The sequence below is a fragment of the Syzygium oleosum genome, unplaced genomic scaffold (assembly GCF_021117445.2).
Source record: "Syzygium oleosum isolate NSW1041296 unplaced genomic scaffold, Sole_v2.1 Sole_v2.06, whole genome shotgun sequence".
In the NCBI taxonomy this organism is placed as follows: domain Eukaryota; kingdom Viridiplantae; phylum Streptophyta; class Magnoliopsida; order Myrtales; family Myrtaceae; genus Syzygium; species Syzygium oleosum.
The window spans coordinates 4,266,431-4,282,210 of NW_026607490.1; the positions used below are offsets into that span (position 1 = coordinate 4,266,431).

Below are 15,780 nucleotides of genomic sequence, written 5' to 3' on the forward strand. Positions count from 1 at the left end.
GAGCTCCCGCTGAATTTCGATTGGGGGACGGAAGCCGAAGCGAAAGCGGGTCTCGCAATCTACAGCGAAGCCATCATCAGTTGCAGGCTCTGTTCAGTTCTGGGCTGAGGCTACTTGCGTCAGCAAAGGAAGAATCTCATGTTCGTGTGTGAAGAACCGAAAAGAACGAGTTGCGTAGAAGGAAGCAGCAAGCGTGGGGCGCTTCTCCTTCTCCTCCAGAAGGACAAAGTATCCAGTGGTAGACGAAACGCGGGTGTGGTGGCTGGCTTGTCTCTGTTCTTATGCAGGGGAGGCGTATTTTAGTGAGGGTGCCGAGGCAAGGACTAACGTGCGCGCTTTGTTTTTTGGCTGTGGGTATGCGACTGCGCTTCGCGAGAGAGAGACGGTGACGTGGAATCAGGAGGCTTGCCTATGCCTACGGACTCCAAGGAGAGAAGGCTCACAGAGACGCAAGTTTAGCAGAGGCAGTCGTATATTTTATGCTTGGCGTGAAATGGGAAAAATTATCGTTATTCTCGTTATTATAGTTATTACTTCGTCTGCATAATTGTTACTGCATTGAGTAGATCTACAATGAATAAGAACATAACGATTGGGATCATTTCGAGTACTTAGAAACTCGGCGACAAATTTTGGTGAAAGATAATGTTGTTCTATGGGAAAGAAACATAGTTATTTGTGTCATTGAATCGAAGTGAGCAGAAAGTCCAAATTGATCCATCAACGTGCGAGAAAATATTGTGTAAGACTGTCTCGCCACGTCATCGGTGAGACAATCCATTAGGTATGCAACATGTGTCAAAGTGGATCCCACCTATCAGGTGATTTTAAAAATGGTTAATACAACGAAAAACCCTAAACTGGTACACTTGTGACACATTTACCCCAAACTATTTTTTTGACCATAAAAAACCCCAAACTGGTACACCTGTGACAATTTTACCCCGAACTATTTTTTTTACCACCAAAAACCCCAAACTGGTACACCTGTGACAATTTTACCCTGAACTTACCAAAAAAAATCCCAAACTGGTACATATGTGACAATTTTACCCTGAATTAAAATTTTAATATTATTTTTTATTTTTTATTCTTTTCTTTTCTTTTTTTTTCATCTTCAAACCCCGGCGACCGGCCAGAAGCGAAAGCCGGCGAGGGCCACCCTCGCCGGCGTCGGGCGAGGGGCCCTCGCCGAGCGTCGGGCGAGGGCCCTCGCCGGCGTCGAGCGAGGGCCGCCTCGGCGGCGTCGGGCAGGGGCCGTCCTCGCCGCCCGGGGCAAGGGCGACCCTCGCCCGACGTCGGATCCGGCGAGGGCGACCTCACCTGCGTCGAGCGAGGGCCGCCCTCGCTCGAGTCGGGCGAGGGTCGCCCTTGCCCTGGCGGGCGAGGACGGCCTCGCCCGACATGTGCGAGGGTCGCCTGACGCCGGCGAGGGCGGCGCTCGCCCGATACCGGCGAGGGTCGCCCTCGTCGGATCTGGCGAGGGCGGCCCTCGCCAGCTTCCGCCTCTGGCCGGTCGCCGGACCGGCGACCGACCAGAGGTTGAAGGTGAAGGAAAAAAAAAGAAAAGAAAAAATTCAAAAAAAATCAAAAAAATAATATTAAAAATTTGTTCGAGGTAAAATTGTCACATGTGTACCAGTTCAGGATTTTATGTGGTATGTTTGGAGTAAAATTGTCATAGATGTACCAATTTTGGGTTTTTTATGGTTAAAAATATAATTTTGGATAAATATGTCACAAGTATACCAGTTTAGGGTTTTTCGTGGTATTAACCCTTTTAAAAATTTCCTCCCATCTCTATCTCCGTTAGCTCTGTTAATGCTTGCTCTCTCCCTCCCTCCTCCGGAGAAGGAGCTCTCTCTCTCCTCATCACTCTTCACGTCACAAACACAAACAAAAGCCTCACGAACACGAGCAGAAGCTTTCTCTCTCCCAAAATCGCCTTCGTCTTCTCATTTTCTCTGAAATCTCAAGGAACGAAGCCACTCCATTCTCGCCGTCGCCGCCGCCATCTTCTTCCTCCTCTTCTCGTCATCGCCGCTGACGGAAAGTCTGGAAATGACCTTGAGCTTGTGCTCGGGCTCGCCCTGCCTCTCTCGCTGCCCTCACTCCTCCTCCCTCCACCTCTCCCGATGCTGCTCCCCGAGCACCACCAACATCGCCCTGCTGTCCATTCTCCTCTGCAGCAGCGGCGGCAGCAGCCACTGCCCGCCGGCTCCGCGCCATCTCCGGGATTCGGCGGCTCCTCCCCCCGCTGTCTCGCGGTGCTCCTCCTTCGAGTGTAGGGCCTCGCTGAGCGAGAGCAAGAGCAGCGTCGCCGGCGAGCCGTCGTCCTCCTCCTCGGTGGTTTTGAGCAACGAGGTGGTCAGCGAAGCGTCCGGCGCTGGGGACGCTGACGAGGTGCTGCGTATCATCGCGGAGAAGGCCGGCGGGAGGGCATGGCGTGGTCGGTGTGTCGGATTGCTGCTCGATTATGGCCGCAGCGCTTGAGCGCGGCAATGCCAGGTTGGCTCTGTCCGTGTTCTACGCCATGCGCGCAACTTTCGATCAAGGTGTGTCTTGTTATTTCATGTACATGGTGTTTCGGGGTTCTGATTTCTGAACTGAGTGTTCATCAATAATCGCAACGTGTGAAGTGCTCAATGCTTTATTGCAATTGCCGGTTGATACTATTGCCTTAACTTCCTCTCTTACTTAGTGGGTGCTTTCTTCTGTTCCACGGCTTAAAGAGGGAAGAAATGTCGTTTAGATAATTTTTTGTAGGGAGGGACAATGAATATGCTTGGTTCGTAGGAGGAAGTCTAGAAATTCAACTGGAATGAGGTGGGGATCACTTGAAATGTGTGTCTGAATCTAATGTTGATATCTTGATGATGGCCAGGTCCAGGTGAAGACGGTATTTATGTCGACCGGTGGAGATGGTCCAGGCCTGACGTGCGCTTATACACACTGTTAGTTCAGGTCTTGCAGCATCACTAAGGGTTTCTGATGCTCTAAGTGTGATTGATATCATATGCCAAGTAGGGGTTTCTCCCGGTGTGGAGGTAAAATCCTACTGTTTCTTGCCTTAAAATTTAAAAGCTGTTTTGGCTGCCAATTATGCATGCATTTGCCTTAGAAAACTGTTACTTGGATAATTGTTGGTAGTTTTCCTACCGACCCCGCACTACCTGGAATTTTTTTGCTTCTAGCAGGTCCCTTTCGGGAAGGTTGTGAGATGTCCAAGTTGTATGGTAGCTGTCGCTGTTGCACAACCGCAAGATGGTATTCAAGTATGCTACCAAAGTTCAATTCTTAGTCTTGATTATGCCATTTCATTATCGAAGATAACTTCAAGTTCTATACTTTGTTCCAAGTATTGCTTACTAAGCGTGCCTAGATGTTAAGGTAGGCGGACTCCACCGTAGATGTGCTGCCGGGATTTAGAATCGGATGATCATTGTGATTTACGCAATAAAAGTATACTTGCCTTTTGCCACATAGTTTGAGTTCTTTCACAACTTTCTCTAGCGCTGCATAAATAGTGCAGAGTCATGGTTAGGATTAAAGTAAGCTGTGATACCTTCTCCTTTCCAAAGTTCAAAATATCGATGTATGGTGCTTTTTATGGATATGAATCCTTGTCCATTTTCCTGTCGAGTTCGTGTTGCTCTTTTGTTAGTAGGGTCGACTCGGTCATCCTCCCTGAGTTTTCTTCTTTGTATTGTCGATGAATGACCAAGAGGTGGATGCAATTTTACTTGTAAGAGGATTGTTTATGGGTTCATAGAATTCTGTGCCCTGATTGAGTCTAATAACTAACTCTGCTTATGAGCATTTTGATCTCGAGAGTCTAGTTCTATTTGCTCTTCAGCTTTATGATAGCTCATTCGCATACTTATGTCAAGTACTCATCAAACATTTTATTGTGATAACATCTTATTCGAAACCTGCTGCCGCAGATTGTTTCCTGTGCCACCTGCCGTTACAAGTATGAGCTATTTTCCGGTGACATTATTAGTATTTACTCCGAAGAGATCAGGTTGTTACTTCTATCTTTCTTGCATAATTAATTGAATATGACTTGAGCAAATCCTGTATTGAACTTTTTATTTCCTCGATCTCCTGGATATTTATATATCGACGGTCGCATACTGTTTCCTCTTTTGATCAGCCATATGATAGCTTCTAATCATAAGCTAGATCTGGTATCATTAGTTTAAACAGCCATTGTTTCCTAGTTGATCACACATATTATTCTGTGTGGTGTTGATCCTTGGATATTCACTTCTTCTAAGGGTCTCCTCCTGCCGAACGCAGCATGGATGTTCCAGCATGGAAACGGGGGCTAAGATTTTGGAATCTGATCTTTGATCTGCAAAACACGAGCTAATGTATCGAGTCACACTACATTGGAAGTACTAAAACATGAACTTTCCGCTGTTTCGCAGGTTACGGAAAATGTGTCTATTCCACGCCGGGGTAAGTTTGCTTACCGTTAAAATCGCTCGCTTCCTCGTGCTCCGCTCGATTAGCTCGGTGCTTGTTCACATCGTGTTTCTCGTTCTTTACAGCTTGGCCTCGCCCGCGCCGCCATGACCCGAGCACGACTCGAGCCTCTTCGGCATCAAGATAGTGGGGATTCTGCTGTTGTTGCTGCTGTGAGATCAGATCAAGCTGCCAAAAAGATAATGCACAATCACCTCCAAGTGATTGTGCTGTGGTGTTTAATGTCTATTACTATCGGGATCGGCTCAATTTTGTTCGCGTGAATTTCTGTTTTGGCCATCTAATATTTGTTTGCACATATGCATCATCATCTGTTTTCGCATCTTTTCTTGTTCAGATGAAAAGGGTGATACCAAAGAGGAGATCGCAAACACCAAAGCCCAAATTGATCTTGGAAAATTTATGCGTGTTTCAAACCTGAAAGAACTTGAAACCTACCCGGCTAATTGTGTATCATTTGATATATTCTTGACACATGAATGTTATTCATGAAATAATATGTTTACTTTGATAACCTTATGTTTTTTATTGTTAGGTATTTGAAAGCTTAAAACTTAAGCTCGTGTTCGGGTGTTGTAATTGGATTTTATCGTTGTGCCTAGCTGTGTCATAGGAAAAACACTACGTATATCTTTATTAACGATGCTATAAAACTTGCGTACGTTATGTTCGTGTCGCCTCCGTCAATAGGTGCTTCTCCGATGTGATATTAGCTTTGTCTATAAAGATATCCCCGTGGATTAAAACGGCAAGAAAGAGAATTAAATTTATGTCCGCCCATTTCTCTAGTCGGACGATATCAAATCAAAAAACTTTTCCGTAGGAAGTAAAGCGAGATTCTACTTTCGATTGTTTAACACGCATGACTTTGAAAATTTGGGTACTCGACTTGCGAAAATTGACTTTTGGCAAGCCGTAGGAGTAGGGGTGTGCAAAGGAATTGGGAACCGCCAAGAATTGGACTGGACAGGACTAGCCTAGAATCGGTAGTTCCCGATTTCAATTTACTAGAATCGGTGAGTATCGATCAGCTCCTGATTCTAGGCGTGGAATCGCCCACGCTGACCGGATCGATAATATTAGGGGTGAGCAAGATGGACCGCCCAAACCGGGACCAGACCGGTCTGGTCCGATTTTCGGGAATATCGGTCTAGTTCTCGGTTCCTAAAAGTAAACCGGTTTCCGAGCAGTCCGGTTCCCGGTTCTAGGGTGGGAACTGGACCGATCGAATCGACCAGACCGCACCGATAAATATATATATTTTTCTAATTTTTTCGTATATATATTTATTTACTTTTTAAAATTTTTGAAAAAAATAGAAAGCCTAATCTATTTCCCAATTCCCTCTTGCCTTTACCAATAAGTGATTGGTCCCATTGGAACCGGACCGTCCGATTTGGTCCACGATCCCAAGACTAGCCGGTCCGATCCCCGGTCCTAGAAACTGGGAACCAGTCCTCCCAGTTCGATTCCTGGTTCTTAGGTTAGACCGGACCGGACCGGACCGGGAACCGCTCACCCCTAGATAATATATATAATTTTAAAGAAAAATTTCCAACAAAACAAAACATTTTAAGAAAGATGAAAACCCTAAAATCCATAATCTGAAGCTCAACGCCCAGTGCTCGTCTTGTTTCACTCTTATTTTGTTTGAGTCGTCTTTCTATTTCCCACTCAGAATCTCACTCAACGCCCATCGACTCACGGCCTCAACTCTCATCAACTCAGCTGTTCATCACTTCCCTCTATCACTCTCAATCACCTCCATTTGCTTGAAATTTGGTGGGACCGATTCCATGAATCTACCCGGGAATTAGACCCGCGGTCTATGGAACAACATGCGGTTCCAATCTTTCGAACCGGTCCTTAGTGGGTGGTTCCTAATTCCATGATGGGAACTGCCCATCTGGACCATGCTCACTCCTACATTGGAGCCACTTAGCTTTGACCGTCGACGAGTGTGGTTTCGTTTCTGGGCATGGGGATATCAAGGTCGATGCTTGGGATCCATGGATGGGTTGGGTTTAGGGATGCTCGGACCGACCGGAACTGGATCGGACCGGCCTCGAACCGGCAGATGTGACATCCTGAAGTTCAACCCATTTTTGGGATTTATGAAATGAGTAATTCATTGATGCACTTTAGTTAAATCTCACTCGGAATTGATCACTCTCGAGTAGACTAACCGTTAGGGAAAGGCTAGCTAGGAATTAAGTATGTGGACCTAAGAACTTAACCATGGATTGATACTTCGACCATAACAATTCACGAGGGAATATTTTGGGCCATTATAGGCCGATCTAAGGAGGGTTATGGAACGATTCGCTAATGTTATACAATTGGATCGCGGGTGATTCCATTTGACCATTATATGGATTATGAACGTCCTTAAACCAATTCCGAACGATCGTGTCCTTCGGAACTAGCGATTGACCCTCTCAATTACATGACAACCAAAATCGCCATGGCTTGAGTAAGCTTAAACGTGGCTCGATATCGAATCAGCCACGGGTCGATACGCGTAACTCCTAAAAACCGCCCGTTAGTTTGAGATACACTAAAGTAGCGTTTGATTGAATTTGACCATGAAATGGAATTCGAACTTGGGTGTTGAACTTTCAAGGATATCAAGACTAATTTAATGGACATCGCCTCGTTAAGCTTGCTTAGTTATCGGTTTGTTTGGAAATGCTTGGAAAAGTGAGATTCGGCTTGGAAATTGCAAAAGACCCTTTTACCCCTTAGTGTTCTAGGACTTCTTTGTTGAGTGGAAGGGCATGTTGGTCCCTGTTCCCCCTAGTGTGGCCGAATGCCTTTGGACCTGATTGCCCCTTGCTTTTTGGTTATTTGCTTGTTTGCCCTTTCTAGAAGCTTTGTCAAGATTGAACCCTAGCCATTGGATCTTGCTTGGAGACCAAGGGCTGATCTCAACCTTCCATTTAGATGAGATATATCAGCCATTTTCTCTCTCTTCTCTCTCTCTTCCATTTTGTGATCAGCTCACTTTCTCTCTCTTTCACTCCCTCTCTCTCACCTTGGCCGTGACCACCACCACCATCTCACCGTGAAACCACCGCCCTTAACCGTCGTTCATGCCGAAACCAGCCACCACTCGCCGGTTCGCCGTTTCGCCGCCGCCGTTCGCCGGAGTTGTTGCATCGACCGGAGGCTATTGCAGTTGGTTTAGTTTGGTCTTTGGCTTAGGTTTAGTGGTAAGTAACTTCCTAAACCTTGATTAGGTTGATAGGTTACTAATGGATATGATTTAGGGGCTGTTTAGTAGTAAATTAGTGGCTGACTATAGGTTGATTAGTGGACTAATTTAGTGGCTGAGCATGTTGATCAAAGGGCTGATCTTGAGGTTTAAAGAGGCTAATCGTGTGGCCCTAGGCTGATCAAGAGTTTTAATATTGCTAATTTGGCTTGATTTGGCTAATTGTGATAGTTTAATGGCTGATTGGGTTTAATCAAGAGGCTGATCGTGTGGTGATGATAATCATGTGGTAATGGCTGATTTTGATGAGTCAGATGATAATCATGTGGCTTAGATTAGTTCATTATGTGCTAATGTTAATCATGTGGCTTAGATTGGTTAATTATGTGCTAATGTTAATCATGTGGTTTAAGTTAGATGATCATGTGCTAATGTTTGATCATGTGGCTGATTGAAGGTTTGATTTGATCGTGTGGTTGTGATTGATAATCGTGTGGTTAATTAGTTTAATCATGGCTGATTAATTGTCTAATGTTGATCGTGTGGTTGTGATTGATCATCATGTGGTTAATTAGTTTAATCATGGCTGATTATGTGACTAAGGCTTGATCGTGTGATTGTGATGATGATCATGTGGCCGAAAATGATGATTAATGGTGGATCTTATACTTGATGATTAATCATGTGGTCTAAATGTTGATCGGGTGGCTTGAAAATGGATCGTGTGGTTAATTATGGCTAATTTTGGCTAAGCATGGCTGATTGTGATCAAATAATGATGTTTGATATGGAAATGAGTGCGATTCATGACATATTCGTTCGTAGGAAAATGCATGTCATAAACACTCTGCATTGGCTAATTAAGAAAGATGAAAATTGGCAATGAGTGATTGTCTGCGTGCATGGCCATGACAAGTTCCGTCTAGGTGGGAGTTCTAGACGATGCCTGGTGGGAGTTCGGATGTCGTCTAGGCGGGGGTTCTAGACGTTGCCGATCGCGATGGATGCCGGATCGATGCTCCTAATTGAAATAACGTCGGGTATTCGGCTTGCCAGGGGTTGTTCGATTTCCGATGTTGCCGTCGCCGAAGTAGCGGGACGATGCCTGGCTATGCCAAAAGACCGGCGGGAGTTCGGTGGCCCGATGGGCCGTTAATAATCTAGGCAACTTCGAGTGTATTATGCATTGGTGAATGCTATGTGATCGAATAGATGTTGAGCATGTCTGGGTTATTAACTGTTGTTATGCATGTTTATGTAATGCCATGAGTTGTATGTGCTTTGAGAACATGTGTGGTATAGTATGGACGTTGAGTGCTCGATGGAACCTTGCTAGATAGTTAGAACTGCATGTTAGGATTGTCCGGAAGTACGTGTTATCCTAGTCGAGGTTTAGGTAGTTTACTTATTGAGATTTATTCTCATTGTTGCAATTCAAACATTTCAGGCCCTCGACCTTGATCATGAATGACCCTCCGCAACGTTTTGGAATACCTATGAATACGGAGCACATGGTAACAGAGTACCCAGTAGGAGAGGATCAAGTGTATATTAGGCATACTAGCATAGTTTTGGTGGATAAGGGCGGGACATTTTAGTAACCCCACACCTATTTGGCATGGTGCTTCCGGGACAGGGATGAGACTTTTGGCGAATTTGATGTTCTTTATGATGGAGTAGGGGAGTGGGACCCCATGGAGATCGTTCCCCCTGACAGAGTCGTTACTAGCCCGGACACTGGCCCTGAAGACCTAGACCCCGAGTCGGAACCTATGGAGTCTGACCCTGAGCCTGAGCCTGTTAAGTCAGAACCGAAGTTGGAGCCCTTTGAGTTGGATCCCAAGGAGAAGGGGGAGATGACTGATCCGGGGACACCGTCAGAGGACGGCGGGGATTGAGACTAGATGTAGTTCCATCTCTTTTTGAGTGCCATCTTGGTAGAGGAGTTAAGTTAACCAACCACCGATCCTTTTTGTTATGTGTGGTTGCCTTTGCTAATGTTTGTATATGTATCTTTTGTAATTAATGCTATGTATATAAAGTGGTTTGTTATTGTGTTTCAATTGTCTCCCTACTATCTCATTTAATTGAATGTTGTATGGAGAATTTAAGTTCGCTTCCGCATGTGTAATCTCGTTAGTAAATCGATTGGGTCGGCGATGCGTCTTAGGACGTCGCATTCATAACGACCTCGGAGGGATGTTGCGCGCTCATAGGGTTCGGGGCGTGATAGAAGATCCCGATACACTTCAGTTGGATCTGTTAAATTATGACTCGAGGTTGAAACGTTTAAGGAACATGACTCTCGCTTGGATAAGTTTTCGTATTTGGTCGTGAAGATCTGTATCTTGGAGATAATATTCAAGATTTATTATTGCCCACAAAAGATCATCTCTCGGATGTATAGTGGACATCTTTGTCCTGTAGTTGGGCGAGAAAATATTATGTGGTCCCGGATTGCCAAGTCAGCGTGGTCTCTGACCACTCACGAGGCACCACGTGGTCCACGTGGTGCGGGTGGGGTCCTGTTGTTTGATTTGCAATGCAGATTTTTCGTAACTTCGGCGTCCTCTTCCTCGTTCCCGTCACTCGCTGTTCCGCCCGCCGGTCCAAGAAACCCGCCCGCCCGCCGGTCACGACCTCCGCCGTCGCCTCCGCCTCCGCCCGCCCAAGAGCAACTCGAGCATTTCGCAATGCAGCTTTTGTCGTCGCGAGCTTCGCAACGCATCAGTTCTTCGCTGAAGCTCCTCCGTCATGCGCCGCCGTCACCAACATCTCCTGCTGCTTCCCCTTCTTCTTTCGTGCCCAGATGCTGCTTCGCTGTGTCGACTCTGCAAACGCGATCGAACCTCCAAAAGACGCAGCAGCGAGCGATCCCGGGCGATTTCTTGAGATGGGCTGCGCTCGGTTCCTGCAGAACGTCGAGATTCGCCACCGGGTTCGCGCCGCTGGAGCCCAAGCCGTTGGATTCGATCATGGACGTAGGGAGAGTGAAGGTCCGTTCGGCCGAGGAGATAGCCTCAGTTTGGGATGATGTAAGCATTCCAAGTCCATTGCTTCTATACTGTTGTTATTGATGTGTCCAAAATGCGTGTTTTCGTAATTATTTTGATGCACTATAGAGATTGTATTTGTTCTGGGGGCTAGGAATTGCTACAAAAAGTTAATTCAGAAGCTCGTTCGATGGACCCCTATCTGTTTGATGATATTCCCCAGTTAAGTATAGTCACTAGGTTACTACTAGGGTGCCTTGGTTTTTGTATGCGTAGAATGTTCGCAGTCTGGCGGCAAATGATATAGTGTGGCTCTGAATAAATTGGTGGAGAATTGCGCGGCCTTGCACCAAATATACATGTCCTTGCATAATTTTCTCATCAATCACAGTTCTATGGTTTCATGTGTTGGCTCTTCTGCTTATGAATTGTGATTGATTTTTTTTTGTTCAAAAAATCAATTTTAGTGCCTGTAAATCATTGCAAACTTTCGTTGATCGGTAGTCATATGCTGCAATATTGCATGACTTGGTGTTGGATCTGGAGCAATACGGAACAAGCGTCGACAATTCTAAGTTTCCTGCCCTTGTACTTTTTTACAATCTAATGTTTGCCACTGTTAAAAGACCAAAATGGCTAATGAAGTTGTCAATTGAAAAGCTATTCGCATACTTCATCCCTTGCAATAGCAGACACTATTGGCATTTAATTGCTTGGTTCATGTTGACAATCCTTTGGTGTGGATTAGACATTTGTTTTCTTTCAATTCGAGTTGTATGCATTAACATAGTTGCCTTTGTGGACGAAAATACTAATCCAAAATACCAAATTTATGGAATTACGCTATGAGTGAACTTGCAAACTTTTATTAGATAATGTTTCAAAAATATGTTGGCTTAGCAGGCCTGAGCAGATGATTAATGGTTGCTAAATCCGTTTATTACTACTGATTGTCAACTGGAATTGCCTTTCCTCCCAATTACATGATACAAATCACATATTGGGAGTAATATTCTTCAGGGCCTCGAACAAAGCTTTGTAAAGCACAATGCCCAGCATATGATATTAAAATTTTTCTTTCGGTTATATAAGGAAACATTTCTTTTCTGGGTGTCATCCTTGGTTTTTTTTTTATAACTTTTTTTAATGAATTTGAGAGAAGCAGAGGGGCTTAGAAGAAGGTCTTAAGAACATTTTGGTGACAGGTGAAACTGAAAATTTTCTTGTTTTTCTAAGATGGTCAGAATCTAGTGACATCCTAAACCTGAGAAATCTGTGTCATTAGGAAAATCAGAGCACAATGAAGTTTGGCAGTTACATGAATATAAGGCATGAAATTGACTGAAGGTTGATGTGTTGCTTGTAGGTTTATGATCCCAGTCCCAGATTCATCTTTCTCCCCCTCTCTCTGCCCTGCACACAAATTTTGAATTTTTCATGCTGAGATTTCGCTGGTCCGCCGTTCCTTGCTGCTCCAGCGTTCGTCAAGCGGCCGTCCCCCGCCGTCGCCGACGAAGCACATTAAGGCCACCCCCTGCTCCGACGAAGCAAAGGCCTCCCTCGTCTTCGCTCTCAGCTCCGGCGTTCATCAAGCGGTCGTTCCTCCGCCCTCGCCGACGAAGCACATTAAGGCCACCCCTGCTCCAGCAAAGGAAAGGTCTCCCTCTCTCGCGATCCGACGCTCGCTCGCTCGATGCTCCGGCGTTCGTCAAGTGGCTGTTCCCCCGCCGTCGCCGACGAAGCACGTTAAGGCCACCCCTGCTCCAATGAAGCTCCAGTGTATTCAGTCTGCCCACATTACAAGGAAAATATTCAGGTTCATCTACTTTGAGAGCAGTTTGCCGCTTTCTACTTTCTTGGCTTATACTCTTATCATTTCAAGCAGACTGTATTACCAGTTTTTCCAAATTAGATGTGCAGCTGGTAATTTTATTTTGATAGCAGTTTCCCAGAGTCGACTATATAACTCACTTTTTCATTATTGCAGTTTATTTTCTCCACCGACATTGATGGTAAGATAAAAGCTTGGCTGTATGATTGCCTGGGATCTAGAGTGGACTATGGTGGTGCTCCCGGTCGATGGTGCACCATGATGGCTTATAGTGCGGATGGAACAAGGTAGCATATTGCCTCAGAAACGCTTGTTGGCTATCTGTTTCTTCATGAAAGACAGGATGGTATTGGTCTGGTTTGACTTAACTGTTGGAGAAAGAATGATGTAAGAAGAAGGGTAAGATTTATTAGTAAAAAATGGTTGGCATGGACATATCAAATCCTAGATGAAGTCTCTTCACGACTATTTTAGTAAGAATCAGAAGGTTTGCCATGAGAAGACGTACAGATCTTTGAATGCCAAAATATCCAAGCATTACATTGTTCAAAATTATTTTATATACTATTAGTTTCTTAGATTGCTGGACATATTCTGCGGTGAAGCCTTTATTTCAACAAGCAAAGCAGAATATTCATTCCGTTTTATTTCTGATCCTTGATGCTGTTTTAGGTGCGGTACCTGAAGATTATTGAGAAGACCGGCTACCAGGCTCTTCCTTGGGTGAGATACATTACAATGGCAGGCGAGTATGAACTGAGGCTTATTTGAGGTAGATTTACCAGACATGCCAAGACTGATGGACAATGACAGAAGCTTCAGAAAATGCAGGCTTTTTGAAGAGTGGTTTGATGCGGATAATATCTGTTTTCTTGTTTTTCGACGCTGTATAATTATTCTTTTGGTTGGGCTTAATTGTTGGTGGTTCCCCAAATATGTAGTACTCACATACTTTTGATAGATTTACCATTTTGATAATGTGAATGAATGTGCTGTCGAGATCTTCAATTCATATTAACTCTGTGGAGTAGGTCTGCAAAATACACTTTGATCTTTGTCTTCAGTATAATCCCACAATCTGGTTCTTCAGTTTCATATTGTGGATCTGTTTAGTATTCAGACTTGGTGACTTTGGTTGCAGCCTGTCTTTGAGTGCTGTAATGAACATATGGTTGGAAAGATCTTAGCCACTGAATTGTCCTCAGAAGAATCCAGCATGGCATTATCCATGCTTTACCAATCATGGTATGTGGATTCCTGCTGGAATTTGTTTCTATTTTTGTTAAGCATCTGCCTTTGGTGATGCCATGCTCGATTTAGAGGAAGATGATGGAATAAGTTTGGTATCTAGTGGCTACCCAAGATGTCCCGAGTTTGTCTTATATCACAGATGATACAGTAATCAGTAAGCTTAGAGAGAGAGAGAGAGAGAGAGAGAGAGAGAGAGAGAGAGAGAGAGAGAGAGAGAGAGAGAGAGTAAATGGTTGTAAAGATGCAGAAAGAATTTCTGTAGACTTGATGCCAGAAAATCTGCTTGTTTCAAATAATTTCACAAACTTAATTCTAAGCCTTCCTAGAGCTTCTGTTTTCATCAAAATGATGTGCCAAAATCGGCATCGACTCAACAGAACGACATGGAGTCGGAGAAACGCTATAAATACGGGCAACCATAAGCTTCCTCTCCAGTGTCCTCTTCTACTCATCGTCAGTAACTATGTTATTCGGCAATGTCGGCAGAGATTTCCTAAATACATGCTTCCGGCAACGTTGGAAGATGCTATCATATATGAGATCAAACTGAACTCCCGCTCTCTCACGGTTCACAATGAACAGTATGCGATCAGCTTCCTCGGTCTTGTAATACCTGCAATCCACCAATTCGCAACCGTGTAAAGCCAAACTGTCTCATTTTATGTTAGCAAGAACTTGCCAGGACAACGACTAGCAGGAGAAAAAAACAATTCAGCGGTTTCCGTCAAAAGGAAGTGGGTAATTGAATAGAATTCTCTTAATACGTCAAACTTCTTCACCGCCGGGGCATTCAAACTTATCATTTTCAACCGCAAGATCTGATTCCACCACTAATTAAGTCGATGGGCACCTTCTGATTCAAAATGTTTGTGGATTGAAACTACACCAAAGTATGCTGTTTGTGGATTGAATCATAGGCCTCAAGGAAGGCCAGAACAGATGATGCTCTATCTGACCCATCTGGATCAATCACTAACCTTAAGTGATTATCGTTTATGCCGTCTAATAATGCAACATACTGTTCTTCATAGGGAGGATGATCATGGTGAAATATATCAAGTGTTGACCTCAAATCTTTGGATGAACGGATAAACTTTGCATGAGCTAACAAATTTGACCATTTCTTTTAAAGTAACTGCTTCATGCTGTTAGAGTTTGATACAAATTCGAAGTGATAGCGACTGAAAAGACCTCAAATCTTTTGGTTCATATTTAGGTGGAAAGGCATTTCTCCAAAGTTGATCATTATAAGATAAAGCTTAATCACTCGGGCTTTAGCATAGAATGAGCAATAACGGAGAAAAGGAATAAGTACTAACCATATGCCTGGTTCCAGGGGTTAGCAATCGGAGTCCGATATGACGTAATGACTAGGATGTTCGATCAGGAGGTGTGGGTGAGTCATGGATATAGTGTTAAGCGCTCCATCATTATCCTGCCAATCTTCATCTGTAACGACCTGGGTCCCACTCGCAAGATATTGTCCGCTTTGGACACTAAGTCCTCACTGTTTTGTTCTTCCGAGGGCAGCCCATACTACCCTCAGAAAAGGCCTCTTGCAAGTTAAGGTTTCTCAAGCCTTTATAAGTTAAGGTTTCCCAAGCCTTTATAAGCAAGCCCAAGGCTCCTTCCCTAGGCGATGTGGGACAGGAGACATGCCCCCCTTGCCATCCTAGAAGCCTGCCGAAAGCCGCTCCTTGTCCAGGCCCTTTTGGCCCCGGCGACCACTCCCCGCCCTCGTCGGACTGGGTTGTTACATTCTCCCCTCCTTCGAGCACAGCGTCCTTGTTGTGGCCTCACATGCGGTCGGGAGTCGGCTCTGATACCACCTGTAACTCGTTGTGGCCCCACACGCGGTCGGGAGTCGGCTCTGATACCACCTGTAACTCCTTCCCTAGGTGATGTGGGACAGGAGACATGCCCCCCTTGCCATCCTAGAAGCTTGCCGAAAGCCGCTCCTTGTCCAGGCCCTTTTGGTGCTGTGGCCCCACACGCGGTCG

General features: G+C 44.9%; 2 long non-coding RNA genes across 3 annotated transcripts; both read left to right on the forward strand.

The window, feature by feature from the left end:
• The first annotated feature begins 1,863 nt into the window (after positions 1-1,863).
• LOC130138521 (uncharacterized) lies at positions 1,864-4,848 on the forward strand. 2 transcript variants are annotated; one of them, XR_008816885.1, is made up of 5 exons: positions 1,864-2,555; positions 2,885-3,047; positions 3,198-3,275; positions 3,945-4,024; positions 4,281-4,848. It is a non-coding gene; the product is annotated as an uncharacterized LOC130138521 (long non-coding RNA). The 2 variants fall into 2 exon arrangements; XR_008816884.1 differs by having other exon boundaries at positions 2,885-3,275.
• A 5,389-nt stretch (positions 4,849-10,237) lies between these two features.
• On the forward strand, positions 10,238-13,541 carry LOC130138343 (uncharacterized). The gene is made up of 4 exons (XR_008816743.1): positions 10,238-10,740; positions 12,065-12,514; positions 12,686-12,816; positions 13,202-13,541. It is a non-coding gene; the product is annotated as an uncharacterized LOC130138343 (long non-coding RNA).
• Positions 13,542-15,780: the final 2,239 nt, after the last annotated feature.